Source organism: Leopardus geoffroyi, chromosome B3 (genome assembly GCF_018350155.1).
Source record: "Leopardus geoffroyi isolate Oge1 chromosome B3, O.geoffroyi_Oge1_pat1.0, whole genome shotgun sequence".
NCBI classification, from domain to species: Eukaryota; Metazoa; Chordata; class Mammalia; order Carnivora; family Felidae; genus Leopardus; species Leopardus geoffroyi.
Window position 1 is genome coordinate 132,768,595 of NC_059337.1, and position 15,585 is coordinate 132,784,179.

The 15,585-nt window shown below is 46.6% G+C and overlaps 1 long non-coding RNA gene across 1 annotated transcript; it reads right to left on the reverse strand.

The window, feature by feature from the left end:
- Positions 1-567: 567 nt before the first annotated feature.
- On the reverse strand, positions 568-15,103 carry LOC123584200. The gene is made up of 2 exons (XR_006705244.1): positions 13,323-15,103; positions 568-690 (listed from the first exon to the last, which is right to left on the reverse strand). It is a non-coding gene; the product is annotated as an uncharacterized LOC123584200 (long non-coding RNA).
- Between the last annotated feature and the right edge of the window lie 482 nt (positions 15,104-15,585).

Below are 15,585 nucleotides of genomic sequence, written 5' to 3' on the forward strand. Positions count from 1 at the left end.
CTCCCCCTCTTGTCGGCTTCGATGCACACGCTGTATAATTCAAGTCATTAATTTTTTCCATTCAGTGCGTGGCCGGTTTCTTCCCATGTCGTTCCTGGAACCCTCTGGTGTGCATCTTCTAAATTTAAAATAAATACAGTGTACATAATTGGATGCTAACCAGACAACACCGAGCAATCATACATTCTCATTGATGCCACAGATGTAGTCGCCTCAGACACGAGTGGGAAAGGTCTCCGCATGTTCCGGATGAAATGCTCAATGGGACAAGTTGCCCTCACGTGCTTCAGTATCGGTATTAGCCTTTAGAATATTTCCCGTTATAAACAATGAAAAGTTCTTGCACCGAAAACAGACATCCAAATTGTTCTAGTTGCTACAATTTCGCGCTCACGGTGCTGAGTGGACAGAGCTTAAGGGTAGAACCAGATCTCTGGCTGCAAACTCACCACAAAGAGGATATGTAACACCAACTAAATGCTCACATTGGGATTTTCAGCTTTGCGATGAAGGAACTGTACCAGATCTTTTCTTCCCCCAAAACATGGATGCAACCTTGAGCTGAGATGGTTTCTTTAAAGTTTTATTTATTTAAGTAATCTCTATACCCCATGTGGGGCTGGAACGCACAACGCCGAGATCAAGATTCAGTTGTTTCACCGAGCTCACCGGGCGCCCCTTGAGATGATTCTGTAAGGACAGAAAGATGACCTTACGTAGCATCAGACCTTACAGAAGAGACAGTAACACATCTCGAAGAATCCATTCGTTTGCTTACATTTCCTGGTCCTCTGCCTAGTAGGGGTCACGTGTTAAGTTCCGGCCAATGAAATGTGAGCAACAATGATATGTGCGTCACTTCCGGTCTGAGAGGGTGGGAGGGCCAGGCACAATTCTCCAAACTTTCCTCCCCACACGTGGTGAGAGAAGGTACCCCGTGAGTTCTAAATGGTGGAACTTTCATCAGCCTAGGGTCCCTGACCCGGGGAGTGGGGAGACCCCTTGCCAACCTGTGCAGGACACATAGCAGGTGTGAGAAATACATTTTTCATGTGTTAAGACACTGAGATTCTTTTTTTTTTTTTTTTATGTTTATTTATTTTTGAGAGAGAGACAGAGACAGAGTATGAACGGGGGAGGCGCAGAGAGAGAGAGGAAGACACAGAATCTGAACCAGACTCCAGGCTCTGAGATGTCAGCACAGAGCCCGATGCGGGGCTCGAACTCACGGACCGCGAGTTCATGACCTGAGCCGAAGTCGGACACTCAACCGACAGAGTCACCCAGGCGCCCCTAGACACAGAGATTATTTCTAATACAGCCTATTCCAGCTTGACCAGTATAAGTCTTAAAGTGAAAAAGTCGTTCCCTTTTAAATTCTACTTCATTTTTTGTCAAGGAGAAAATCTCATTTGGTGGTAGTATGTCTTTAACACTTCTCTTTCTTTTAAAACCTCAGGTTTCAACCAAATGAGATCTGCCTTTGGGCTCAGTGTCCCTCACCAGCAGTAATATGCAGTGTGTTAGTCGGCTCTGGCTGTCGTTACAAGGTATCACAGATTGGGGAGTTTAAACAACAGAAAGTTATTTTCTCACAGTTCTGGAGGCTGGAAGTCCAAGATCAAAGGGTCTGTCGGCTTGATTTCTTCCCAAGCCTCATTCTGTGGCTTATTTTCTTGTTTTGTGTTCATCGCTCATGTCTGAGGTCTACACATGGCTGGCGTCTCTGTGTCCTAATCTCTTCTTATAAGGGCATCAGCCATATTGGATTAGGGCCATTCTCACAACTTGACTTTACCTTCAATACCTCTAAAGTCCTATCTCAAATATAGTCACAATCTGAGATACTAGAGGTTGAGACTTCAACACAGAAATGGGGAGGAGAGGACACAGTACAGCCCGTAAGACCAAGCTAGATCTTTATTTAGCTTTCACTGGTTTTTGGAGGGGTGGGGATTGCTTTCTACTTCTGGTAAGCCATGCCGGTTCTCCACTGATTATGATGCATATTTTGCTTAAAATACGAATGCATTTAAGCAGTAGAAGGATTGATTTAGAGAAGCACATAAGCACGAACAGTATGGGGGCGTCTGGGTGGCTCAGTTGGTTAAGCGACCAACTCTTGATTTTGGCGTGGGATAGAACCTCGCGTCTCGGGCTCTGCACTGACAGCACGGAGCCTACTTGGCATTCTGTCTCCCTCTCTCTCTCTACCCCTCCTGCATGCATGTGCATGCTCTCTCTCTCAAAGATAAACTTAAAAAAAGACTAGTATGCCCCAAATTTTAATGGGAGATGCAAATAACTAAATTTTAGGAAACGTTGCCTAAGGTGATTTCTAAAACTTGTCCCAATTCAGACAGCTTTTCCTTACATAATTTCAATCATCTATGTGTTCATTTAATCGAGCGCCTATTAAGTACCTCATTGGTGTTAGACACCAGGGTGGTTATAGAGTCAAGTGAATAGTGCTATGAGAGCAGAGAAGAAAGAAATTCTGCTTGGGAGAATCAGGAAAGACTTCCTGGAGGTGGTGATAGTTATTTTAAACTTCTCAGCCCTTCCCAAACCCACAGATCACAAACACTGTCTCCTCATCCTTGCCTCAATACTTTCTGAATTTTGAATGTGTGTGTAAGTCAGTGATGGGTGCTACCTAGAAGATACTGTAGCTTTAAGAAAAGATGCTAATCAGCGGCAGAAACCATGCATAAAATTCATGACTTACATCTAAGGTTATCCTTCTCCCAGAGATGATTTTTTAAATGTTTGGGTTTTTTTCCCCTTGATTAGGAACCTTATGTTTTCCTAGAGTCTAGTTGTCTGATATAAAATACAGATTGGAAAAATTCAGTCATAATTGCGAAAATATATTTCTTAATCAAACGTAAACTCAGGGAGGAAAACCTTTCATTGAATAAGCTTTTTTGAGAAGAGAATATTTATTTTGGGGTTAATTCATTGGGTACTTTCATCATTAGTCCCTGACTTGGTCGTTCAATGATGTGCAAATATTTATTGAGCTGCTACTATATGTGGGAGCTGTTCTAGAAGCTGCAGATAATGTGGGAGTCAGACTGGCTGGGTGCTCTTTCATGGGGCTTACGTTCTAGCAGGGCAAATTGATGAGCAAACACGTAGATAAATGGGAGGATATCAAAACAAAATACATGTTGGGAGAGAATTAAAATGAGGAGACATGGTATGGGATGATGGGTGTGGGGGGAGGGGGCTGCATTAGATTAGGATGTCTGGAGAGACTCTCCAAGGGGATATTTAAGGTGAAATGTGTGGGGGGGGGAGGGGGCGCCTGGGTGGCTCAGTCAGTTAAGCGTCTGACTTTGGCTCAGGTCATGATCTCACGGTTCGTGAGTTTGAACCCCATATCAGGCTCTGTGCTGACAGCTCAGAGCCTGGAGCCTGCTTCAGATGCTGTGTGTGTGTGTCTCTCTCTCTCCCAAAAATAAAGGGCCGGGCAAAGTCCCCAAGCTACAGATGAGCATGTGCATTTGAGGAGCCAAGAGCAGCTTCAGCCGAGGAGAGGTGGGGAAGGTGAGGTCAGGGAGGAAGGCAGAGCCAGACTTAACCCTGGCAGTCTGACTTTTCCTCCAGCAGAGCACACACAGAAGCAACCTGCCAGGGGCTCAGTCGGTTAAACGACTTTGGCTCAGGTCATGATCTCGCAGTTCTCTGAGTTCGAGCCCCACGGCAGGCTCTCTGCTATCAGCGTGGAGCCTGCTTGGGATCCTCTGTCTCCTTCTCTGCCCTTCCCCGGCTCGTCCACACACACTCTTTCTCAAAAATAAACAAACATTTAAAAAGTTTTTTAAAAATCAAAGAAGCCACCTGTCAGTGCTTCCACAAAACATCTTCAAGCATCCTCTTTGCTCTCATGCTAGCTTCCTAGCTTTTAGCTGACTTTCTCATTCCAGCATAAAAACGTGTACGGTAATTTTTTTCCCCCCAACCAAGACGTGCAATCTTTTCTTCTCTGGAGATTAGTCAGCTACTAGAAACGATTTTAGAAAATAGCTCATCTGTCTCATTTCTAATTAGTGGAGCAATTACCCCCTTTTTCTCTTATGAACATTCTTTAAAAAACAAGACCATAACTTTAATAATCCTGTCTGTATTGCTATTTTTTGCGGGGAAGCTAGTGCGAACGGAGCCACGGGAGTGAACCGGGCTAAGGAGCCTCTGGGGTTTGCCAAGAACACTCGATGAGCTGGGGACCGTGGGCGAGCAGGGCTCTTCCTTTTCTGCAACCTCACGTGGCCCCCCGTTTCTCTCCGCCCCTACGGGCACCCTCTGAGACGAGACCTCTCTATTTCTCAGCTGGCCTGTGACAACAGTTGGTCTCCACGCCTCCGAACTATTTCCTTTCTCATTTCTTCTGTGTGCTACTATCAGATTCATCTTCCTAAAACACCTCCTCAGCCCTGTCATTCCTCCACTGGAGAGCCTGCAATGGCTCCCCGTTGGCTCTCAAATCAGACTCCTCGGTCTGGCATCCGCCCTCTCAAATGTGGCCTTTTAGATTTATGTGAGTAAATACGGTATTTCTCTCAAGGTAATGCGTTTCAGGCTCCAGCAGAGCACCTCTGATTTGTGTAAAACTGTCCTCATGCTGGAAGCGTCAGCATTGCCTGCAAGAATTCATGGAAATGGAGAAGCAAACAGAATTAGCAGTGCATTAAAGCGAGCAGTTCTACCAAACTCACCACATCAGGTGCGACACGCGGGACCCACACAACCAAGGTCCTACCAAGGTGGGGAGAAAAGACAATTGGGTCTAAAGTTCAATTCGCACAAAGGAAATGTTCCACCCAAGTAAAAGATGGGCTGTGTACATGAGTGACCAGGGAGAACACTGGATCGGTTTTAAAAATATATGTTCCATGTAACTATGAATCCGTGTAACACAGAGGCCATAACAAATATGCCCCCAGATTTTAGCAGTTTGACAGAATAGTTTGTTTCTTGCTCACATAACGGGGGTGGGGGGGGGTGGGGGTTCCTAGGCAGGTGTCCCTGGTAGATGGACAGCTTTCTTCCACACGGTCATTCAGAGTCCCATTGTGGCCAGGGTCATCTGCTGGAGGAGGAGAAAAGCTCTGGCGTGGAGAGAGCACACCTGATTCTTGACAGTGCTGGCCCAGAAATGGTGCTCATCACCGGGGCTCAGTTCTATTGGTAAGAACAACGGCACCTGAAGACAAGGGGATCTCGGAAAGGAGTTTGTGGTTGGACAGCGACTTCTAATAACAACCCTGTACCCTGGGAGGGGGAGTGAGGATTTTGATGGACAGCTAGGTGCTCCTTCTACGTAGCCTCTAGCATGTTTGTATTAAGATCGATGGTAATTTAGTCCTCGGGCTAAATATTACCTGTTAACGTTATGGCAGAACCTGATACATAAAAGCAAACTTATTTTCCTAAAAGCCAGGCTCTATTACACCAGCTCACCTGGTTAGCCCCCCATTCAGCAGAGGTCAACTCGGTGGTCACATCATTAGTGACACCTCTCCTGGAGCATCTGCCTGAGTCACATTTCTGTTCTCTGCATACTCCTAGCCCCACACGCTTCCCGTCTGCAGCACAGCTCATTGTTGCAGCTCACATTTGTGTGTGCGATGGGTGGATGGGTGCCTGTCTCCCCCATCAGACTCTAAGTCTGTGAGGGCAGGTATTTCAACTGTTTTTCCACCACCTCATTCCCAATATCTAGGGCAGGTATACAGTTGGTGCTCAATATATATATATATATACATACTACTGACTGAGTAAATTAAATAGCATTTTTTCACTGTAGAAAAATCGGAAATACGGTTCTAGAAAAAGAAAATAGGGGTGCCTGGATGGCTGTTGGTTGAGCATCTGACTTCAGCTTAGGTGATGATCTCAAGGTTCGTGAATTCGAGCCCCATATTGGCCTGTCTGCTGTCAGCACACAGACCGTTTTAGGTTTTCTGTCCCCACCTGTCTCTACCCCTTCCCTCCTCTCTCTCAAAAAGAAAAACATTTTTGAAAAATAGAAAAAGAAAATGAATTTTAAAAAGCATCTGAAATCTCCTCTATCAGTCAACAATCACTGGGCTAACGCTGTGTAACAAACAGCTCCAAAACTCTCAGTGACTTCCAACAATAAACACTTATTTCTGAGTTTTGTGAGTTGGCTGTCATGGCTTGGATTCTAGTTTTGGGTAATCCCAAGGCTACTCTTCACACATCTTTTGCTGAGAGCGAAGCTAAAATATTAGCCGCTACCTGGGGTGGGTTCTTCTCATGGCGCCAGACAGCTGGGCAAGTGGTCAAGCCAATCCGCCCAAGCACATTTAAAACCTCTACTCGGGTGTGGTGTATGTTTTGACTGCTCACATTCTACTGGGCAAAGCAATATGGTCACGTGAGACAAGGAAAGACTTTGCTCAGTGACTTTGGCAAGAATAGGGAGAAATAGAAGGATTGTGAATAAAAACAGTACAATTTATCCCATTTACATCTTGACTTTTTCCTCTATATCTTTAAATATATTTCAATATTTCATAGTGTCTTCTAAAGATACATAATATTAAAGAGATCTCGAGGGGAGGGGCATTGTCAATATATGGGCACCAATGGATATAGAGTATTTTATTAATCGTTCTGGTGACTCACCAAAAAAAATTGCAGAATAATCTTCTTAATCTAAACAGTGCTGGAACCATGCCCTGCCTTTATTTATAGCTACATTTAAAAATAAGTGAATTGTGACTCATTAATAAGTGTAGCAAAAATAACAAAGCTGTGACTTCCTGCCTGCAAATATTGCCGTTCCCAAACTGTTCTAGAAAAAAAAAAAAAAAAAAAAAAAAAAACACATACACAAGCATTTCGTCACCCACTCAAGCTGGTTCTGATGCTTAACAGTTTTCAGTGTCAGAAGTCCTCTCATCTTTCAGCAGTAGACACAGAAAACAACAGGTCATTCCAACCACGAACCCTTCCTTCACATCCCCTTTATATGCCTTGTAAGTGACAGGAGCTGATTTCTCCTTTGGATCAACAATAACCAAGTACTTAAAAGTCTCTCTCTCTTCTCTCTCTCTCTCTCTCTCTGTAAGCTTTTGGTATATTCAAATACAACTGAGGCCTTAAATCCCGACTTATTAAATAAGAAGGAAATGGTTTCCTGTGATCTTATGTTGAAGCTACTCAGAGGTCAGGGTGAACTGTGAATCGGAAAATCAAGGAGAAAGGACATTTTAAATGCCTCTTGGCACATTTACGTTCATAGGGGGGAAAATGTACTTGTTCAAACATTTATGTTGCTACATATCCACTCCTGCCAAAGGTAACAAATACTATACATAGAGTCTTCTGCCCTGTTTCCCTTGTATTATTTTTGCCACATTCTTTCTATCTTGACTTAAAAGTTAAATAAATAGAGCACCAGACTCAAGGCTCAAGTTAACTATAATTAGAAGTTACAGATTTCAAGAGACCAAGAGCCGGGGAGTGACCCAGTCTGTCCGTAGAAGTGTAGAAGATGGTGTGCGAGAGAGTCCCTGGCTTGATGCCCAATGAGTAAGTCCCTGCTCTATAACTGTTAGTTCAAACCCTTTTCCTTTTTTCCCCAAGGAGGAACTGGATTGGGGTCACATAATTCTATTTTGAGACATTGGCCAGCAAAATGGTGTTGGAAGGATAGGAAAACAATCCCCTATCTCCCCCGACACGCTGGGTCGGTTCGGTTAGACTCTGGTACCTTTCTTTCTCCTGCTTGACAAGGACCTCCTCTTGCCTTCTTTACCAAGACTCATGTGTCTTGTCCTGCCTACTCCGCCCCCCATATTGGACGGCTGCCCATGCCAATGGCCTACAGCCGTCCCTGGGACGTGTCACCCAGGGAATCTGAAGAGAGAGCAATTTTGAAAGAAAGGCTTCTCCTCCTGGACCTTGACTCCTATCTTACCACTGCTAATTCCACCAACTGAGAGAAGACCACATCTAGAAAACCAAGCACGGGCACAGTCAATATCGTAGCAGGGGTGGGCTAGACAGAGGTGGGACATCATCTCTTAGTAAATGTGCCCTCTGTGTCTGCTTGGGCAGTGTTTTGAGGATCTCTTTCTACATAGTGAACCACCCCCCAAATTAGCAGCATAAAATAATAACAACCATTTTGCTGTCTCTCTGTTCTGTGGGTTAACCAGGTGGCTCTTCTGCTGGTTCTGTGTATGTTCTCTCCTGTGTCTGCAGCCAGATGGCAGCTGAATCTAGACTCCTCTGGATGATCAGCACGGCAACACTGGGCCTCGCTGTCTCTCCGTGGGGGTCTCAGGGCCTCTCCTTCCCACCAGGTTTCTCCAGCAAGGTCGTCACGCTTCTTACCGGGCAGTCCGGAGCTCCCCAAAAAGCACCAAGGGCAAGCTGCTGGACCAACCAAAGACTCAGGCACTGAACTGGCACCGTGATTTCACTTGGCTAAAGTGATTCTGATCCCAGGGCCAGTCAGTGGAAAGGAAACAAACTCCATCTCTTGGTCGGGGTGCAGGAGAGGGAGACTGACAAGAGAATTTGTGGTCATATTCAGCTACCGCAGGTAGGATTTGGAAGGACTTGTTTTTCTTTCTTTCTTTCTTTTTTTTTTCAACGTTTATTTATTTTTGGGACAGAGAGAGACAGAGCATGAATGGGGGAGGGGCAGAGAGAGAGGGAGACACAGAATCGGAAACAGGCTCCAGGCTCTGAGCCATCAGCCCAGAGCCTGACGCGGGGCTCGAACTCACGGACCGCGAGATCGTGACCTGGCTGAAGTCGGACGCTTAACCGACTGCGCCACCCAGGCGCCCCAAGGACTTGTTTTTCAATGCAGTTCTGCGGCAGATTTCACCTAGTCCTGGTCCTTTTTGCTCGGGCACACATTCTTTTGGGCTACATTCTTATTGCCGCCTAGATATTCTTTTGTACGTTGACATCACTGGGCACTGGGCTTTGCTAACTGTCTTCACTACTCCATGCTTTCAGTCCATTAGCTGAACTTTCTTTCCCTTGGAAAATGGCAAAACATGTGCATGTGTATGCACATAGTCACCGGGGAACAAAACACCGATAGTAAAGGAAAGCAGTTAAATAACATATAGTCCCACATGAGGCTGTAAATCCTAGCACTCCAAGCTGTTTTCAGAGGTAATGTTTGTTAGGTCCATAAGGAAAAAAAAAAAAAAAAAAAAAGAAGACGACGACGACAACACAAAAACTTGAGAGCTATCAGGGCATTTTAGTCAATAATTTACATGGCCTACTGATTTCAGGGACTGTTTTGAGTAGAGAACATATTGCAAGAGGAAATTCCCATCTTGCCAACCTTTTCATCAAGCCTATTAAGCTAATGATTTTATTTTAACAATGGCTTTCCCCACAGCCAGCCTGTCTTGGGTATAGACTGCCAGACATGGTTACTAAACACCCAGAGACTCAAGCAATTATAGAAGATGCTATTTTTAAGTTCTCTTGTACAGTCTCCTGGGCAATAAGCCGGCTAACATCAGTCCCACAGGTTCTGGAAGCTTCTGCTCTCACCAGTGTGAGCCTTGATTTCCTCCAGGCACCTCTGGTCGCTTCTGTCCAGGACTTTTGCAAGAGCTGGCTGCCAACAGGGGAAGGCAGGGGAAGGGGAACTCCTAACCGCAGGTGGGACTCTCAGGGAATCTGTGACATGATGTGTCACATGTGGATGAAGTCCCTAGGCTAACAAGAGATGCTATTTTGCTTTTCCCTGGTAGCTATTGGGCAATTTACCAACATTCCCTTCCCTTGCCTGTGACCAAAGATACATGTGTGTGAGCCTTCTGAGTTTTTTTTTTTTATGTTTTTCATTTATTTTTGAGAGAGAGAGAGAGAGAAAGAGAGAGAGCAAGCAGGGGAGGGGCAGAGAGAAGAACACACAGAATCCAAAGCAGGCTCCAGGCTCTGAGCTGTCAGCACAGAGCCTGACGTGGGGCTCAAACCCACGAACTGTGAGATCATGACCTGTGAGTCGCTTAACCAACTGAGCCACCCAGGAGCCCCAGAGGCTTCCGAGTTTAAAGGTTGCACCTGAGCCAGGTGGCCACCAATGTCCTTGGACAAAATTTCAAAATAGATGACACTGGTTGGTGGCATCACCTCCCTCTTGGAGGTCTTTTCTCTCTGGCCCTTGTCTCCCCCAGACATGCCACCCTACTTGTCCTCAAACCACCCTGCCCCACCCCCACTTCCATATGAGGTTGCACGTGCCTCGAATGTTCTCTGAGCTATCCCACCACAGTCCCCATCAGCCCCCCACCCCACCCCGTTCCTCTTGCACCCTGAGGCTTTGCTCACATGTCTCTGCTTCTCTGGCTCTGTGGGCATTAAATTTGCAACCAGCATTCTAGGCAGTAGCCAGCCTTCCCGCCACTCAACTCCAATCCTCCTTAAACATGGATGATTGACTGGTGAAGGAGTGCCAAGACCTGGCTTACAGGGTAAACATTCAAAAGAGGGCAGTCTGGGTGAGAGGAGAGAACGGTGCCCTCTCCTCCCGTACCCTAGAAGCAGCCCCACCTGACTGCGATTCCAAGGGGAGGTAATTATCCCAATTAGCCCCATCTTAGCAAATTACAACGGGGACCTTCCCTTCAGGAGGGAGTCAGAGCTCTTGGTCCCCTGGACCTACACACAAGCTTTATCGGGCAGTCCAGGTTACCTCAGATAATCAGGAAGAAAATATATTGACACATTCCTGGAACTTATTTATTGAAAAGTTTGAATTCCCTACACCCCCTTGCTCCCGCACACAAATAGGGTGTGTGCCAGGGGAGCTACTAGTCCCAAGGGTGTCTTTCTTGGAATGAGAGACATGGGCTTTTCTTTCTTTCTTTCTTTCTTTCTCTTTCTTTCTTTCTTTCTTTCTTTCATTTTATTTTTTAAATTTATATCCCAATTAATTAGCATCTAGTGCAACAATGATTTCAGGAGTAGATTCCTTAGTGCCCCTTTACCCATTTAGCCCATCCCCCCTCCCCCAACCCCTCCAGTAACCTCAGTTTGTTCTCCATATTTATGAGTCTCTTACGCTTTGTCCCCCTCCCTGTTTTTTATTTCTTGTTTCCCTTCCCTTATGTTCATCTGTTTTTCCTCTTAAAATCCTCATATGAGTGAAGTCGTAGGATTTTTGTCTTTCTCTGACTAATTTCACTTAGCATAATAGCCTCCAGTTCCATCCACGTAGTTGCAAAGGGCAAGATTTTATTCTTTTGATTGCCGAGTGATACTCCATTGTATATATACATGCCACATCTTCTTTATCCATTCATCCATCGATGGACATTTGGGCTCTTTCCATACTTTGGCTATTGTCAATAGGGCTGCTATCAACATGTGGGGTGCATATGTCCCTTCGAAACAGCACACCTGTATCCCTTGGATAAATGCCTAGTAGTGCAATTGCTGGGTTGTAGGGTAGTTCTATTTTTAGTTTTTTTGAGGAACCTCCATAGTGTGTTCCAGAATGGCTGCACCAGCTTGCATTTCCAGAGACAAGGGCTTTTCTTTAGGGCAGACTCACCCCACACCCAGGGGAATTGTGCCCCACCCCACTCTCCTTCTCCAGTGGGTGCACTCCTCACTGAAATTACACAGCTCTGGACTGCTTGTCACATGGCTTGAACACCAGTTTATCATTTTTGTCTGTATTATATCTTGTTCTATAGAGGACTAGAGGCAGTTTACAAGAATGCACAAAATCAAATTGAAAAATTACATGTACATAAAAGTCAGATCCAAGGAAAATGGAAATAAAGGTGAAAATTTTTCCTTTTTTTTTTTTTTTTTTTTTTGACACAAGAAAGCCAGAATTCAAAAATACCAGCTGGAGATTAATGACAGCTGCACAATGGAATCACTCTGGGATTTTAATTTTTGGTTTTAACTTTTCAGTTTATTTATTTGAGAGAGAGAGCACAAGTGGGAGGGGCAGAGAGAGAGAGAGGGAGAGAGAGAATTTCAAGCAGGCTCTGCACTGTCAGTGGAGAGCCCAATGCGAGGCTTGACCTCAGGAATCACGAGATCATGACCTGAGCCAAAGTCGGATGCCCAACTGAGTGAGCCACCCAGGTGCCTCCAGAGACCTTGACTTAATTGTTCTGGGGTGTAGCCCGAGCACTGGGCTTTATTAGATTTGCCCGGGTGATTCTAACTTGCAGCCAAGATTGAGAACCACTGTTCTTGAATGGAGGCTACCATGACTATATCAGGAAAACAAATTTAAATCTAAGCTTCCCAGCAGCTGAAGCAAAAAGGGAAACCTGATGAGTTTCATAATACACATGGTCTCACAGATAAAAAAGCTTTTTCTGCCTCTGAAGTCTGACGGAATTCACTAAAATGTATATTCTTTCAACATTTTCTATACAGCTGTGTATGTGCACATATTTCTTGCATATACCTCCCTTTCCATGCAACTGAAATCATACTATATTTGCTGTTCTGTAACTTGGTTTTTACTAGCACATACAGATTTTTTTTTAATTTATTTATTTTGAGGGAGAGAGAACGCCAGCAGGGGAGGGTCAGAGAGAGAATTCCAAGGAGACACTGCACCGTCAGCACGGAGCCCGACGCGGGGCTCGAACCCACAAACTGTGAGATCATGACCTGAGCCGAAACCAAGAGTCGGACACTTAACCGACTGAGCTACCCAGGCGCCCCAACACATAACGGTTTTAAGGAACCTTTTGGCGGACCTGACCTCAGTAACCCAGAAGAGGCGAGAGACATGCATTCTCCTCTGTGGTAATTTTTAAGAAAAATCATGTCACCGCTCCTATCTTTGTCAACGGACTGCAATCTCCCCTCCGTGCTCTTGTTTCTTGGCATTTCTGCCTTCTCGTTAGCGTTAGCAATCCTCAGAACACGGAGCACCCAGAAATCCAGGGTTGATGAATGAATGATGGTTCCACCAAGTGCTTGCAAAACCCCTTACATGGACAAGGGATGCCAGGCACGGTTCTTACTTCCCAGGGACAAAACTGGACTCCTCACCTGTGACCCTCATTCCAGAGTGAGGAGCTATGCCACTCTGCATGTAGCGCTGGGACTGAATTTCCTGTCCACAGAGGAGAGCTTTCTGCCTAGAAAAAGACCCAGTGAGAAAGTCAGCCCTTGGGTGCGACAGGTGATGTCAGGAAGTTGTGGTTGGATGTCACAGAGCCTATTATTTGGGCCTAAGAGAGGCAACGAAAGGGGACAGGCCGTGTCTTTCCTTTGAAGCGGTTGTCTCATGACCCCAGAACGTAGGCAAACGCCTTTTCACTTACCTCCTTGAAGGCGGGCTGATAGGACGCTCGTGACAGCCGTCTCGATGCACCTAGAATGGTGTAGACACACTTGAATATCGCTCAGTCTTGCCGTAAGTGAAGACCAAAGGGTTCTGCTGAACAACCGCTGTGCCTCGGTGGCCTGAAACGTGTCTCCTCATTTTTCATGGAGGCTACGGAGGCCTAGCACAGAACACGGAGCTGCCGCTGGTTTCACAACCAAACCCACGTCGGTCCGCCCGATGCACAGCAAAGCCAGTCGCTGAGACACGGAGCGTCGCGGCAGGGAAAGGGTTTATTCGTAACGCAGCCAGACAAGGAGACGGGAGAGCAAGACTCAAATCCACCTCAGGGAAGGACGGTCAGGGAAATTAACAGCAAACAAAAAACAGTCTGGGTAAAAAGTTGCAGCTGTCTTATTAGTCTGGTGCTGGGATTAGTCCCTTAACTCTTTGGTTACTGGTTTCACTTGCGGCAAGATTTTTTTTTTTTTTTTTTGACGGGAGGGGGAACGGGGGCAGGGGGAGAGAGAATCCCAAGCAGGCTTCACACTCAGCACGGAACCCATAACAGGCCTCTATCTCACTACTGTGAGATCACGACCTGCGCCAAAATCGAGAGTCAGACACTCAACTGGCTGAACCACCCGGGTGCTCCCCCCCCACCTTGGGGCAGGTTTTTATAATCGTATCCCCACTACAAGCATGGAGAAGACAGGCTGACTGCTTCCTGGTGCTTGTGAGGAAGCAGACTCCATATGGGCGTCTGGAGTTTTTTTTTTTCAGCTTCCAAATACCAATGGGACTAGGACAATTGGCAAGATGTTGAAATACTTCCAGACCAATTAGCACCCTCTATCCTGAGTGCCCCCCACGCTGCAGCCCCGGCTGCCCCTCCCTTCCTCAGGCTTCCCCTGGCCTCCCTGGTCCAGCACCTAAAGGGTCGGACCCACCAGGTCTCCGGGACCCTGCCTCAGCCCCTCGATCCACATCCGTGCTGGTTTGTCGTTGCTGGTGCTGCACAAGCTGGTCATATGCTCCAACCCTCCCTGCTGCAACCCTAACATCCAGAGCTCCTGGCACGTGGTAGACCCTCCATAGGTATTTGTTGAATGAATGAATGAAGCCACAACCATACCTGCCTACCTTTTTGGTAAATGGACCACGGAGCTGAGCACAGGCCCTGCCAGAGAACTGGCCGCCCCACCAAGCAAAGGAGCTGAACTGAGAAGGTTCCTTTACTCGGGAAGACTTAAGACAACATCTGTTTGGACCAGAGGCTGCCGATGGCCAGCCCAGCCATGAACCGCCCCTAGGAGAGCTGGGCTCCACCTTATCTTGAGGTCTCTGGGGCGGGCGTGATGCGTTTGCCACCCCGCCCCCTCTGCCCCTGCACCTCCAGGCTGGGCTCAGGATGAAAGGTGGGCACCCACAAAGCGCTAATAACCGCAAACACGCTGATGTTAAAATCCCATCCAATTAAAGTTCACTCTGGGAACATTGATATTTGCCAGGAAATCGGAAGGACTCCTGCCACCCCCCATCCGCCCTCCTTTCCTCTTCTTTTGCTTTTTTAAAACACATTCAGAAGTGTCTTAATGGCTGTTGAAGGAAATGATTGCCGCAGCAATCACGGCTCTCTGTGTGAAATGCCTTCAACAGGCCACAGCCTTCCTCGTTGGGGGGGGGGGAGGACATTTGGATATTAAAACACCACTGAGCTACATCTACTGACAAGCAGCCACTAATCATCTCTTAAGGCAGCAGGGGATGTACTGCAGGTCCCGGACTCACCAATCCCTTCCTTAGGCAGCTCTGTGGCCAGATGGTGGTTTCTTAGGCAAGGACGACAGAGAACGAGGAATAAAGAGGTGGAAAAGGATCTGGCAGGAAGCCAGCACAGAGAGATCCATTTGCTCAAACTCTGCTCGAGGTGAGAACAGACCTTGCACGCCTGGCATCCAGGAGGTCCAAGCTTCAGCTGAGCGGTGCCTTGGAAGATGCGTGTGGCCTTCTCATTTGCAGTTCCAGCCACAGACTGACTCCTCCCCCCTTTTAAAGCGGTATTGCAAGTTGGTGGGTGGGGGGAGATAGTCATTGGACTTCATGGGTCCTCTCTCCTGCTTCTCCATCCTCCTCTGAGCCCAGGAGGCTGATTAGCCTCAGAGACTCCTTGTCCCCCTGCCTTCCGTCGGAGTCAGGCCAGTGGCAGGCACCTGCAAGATTTAGGAGGGTGGGAAGAGAGCAGGGTCAAGGGTACATTT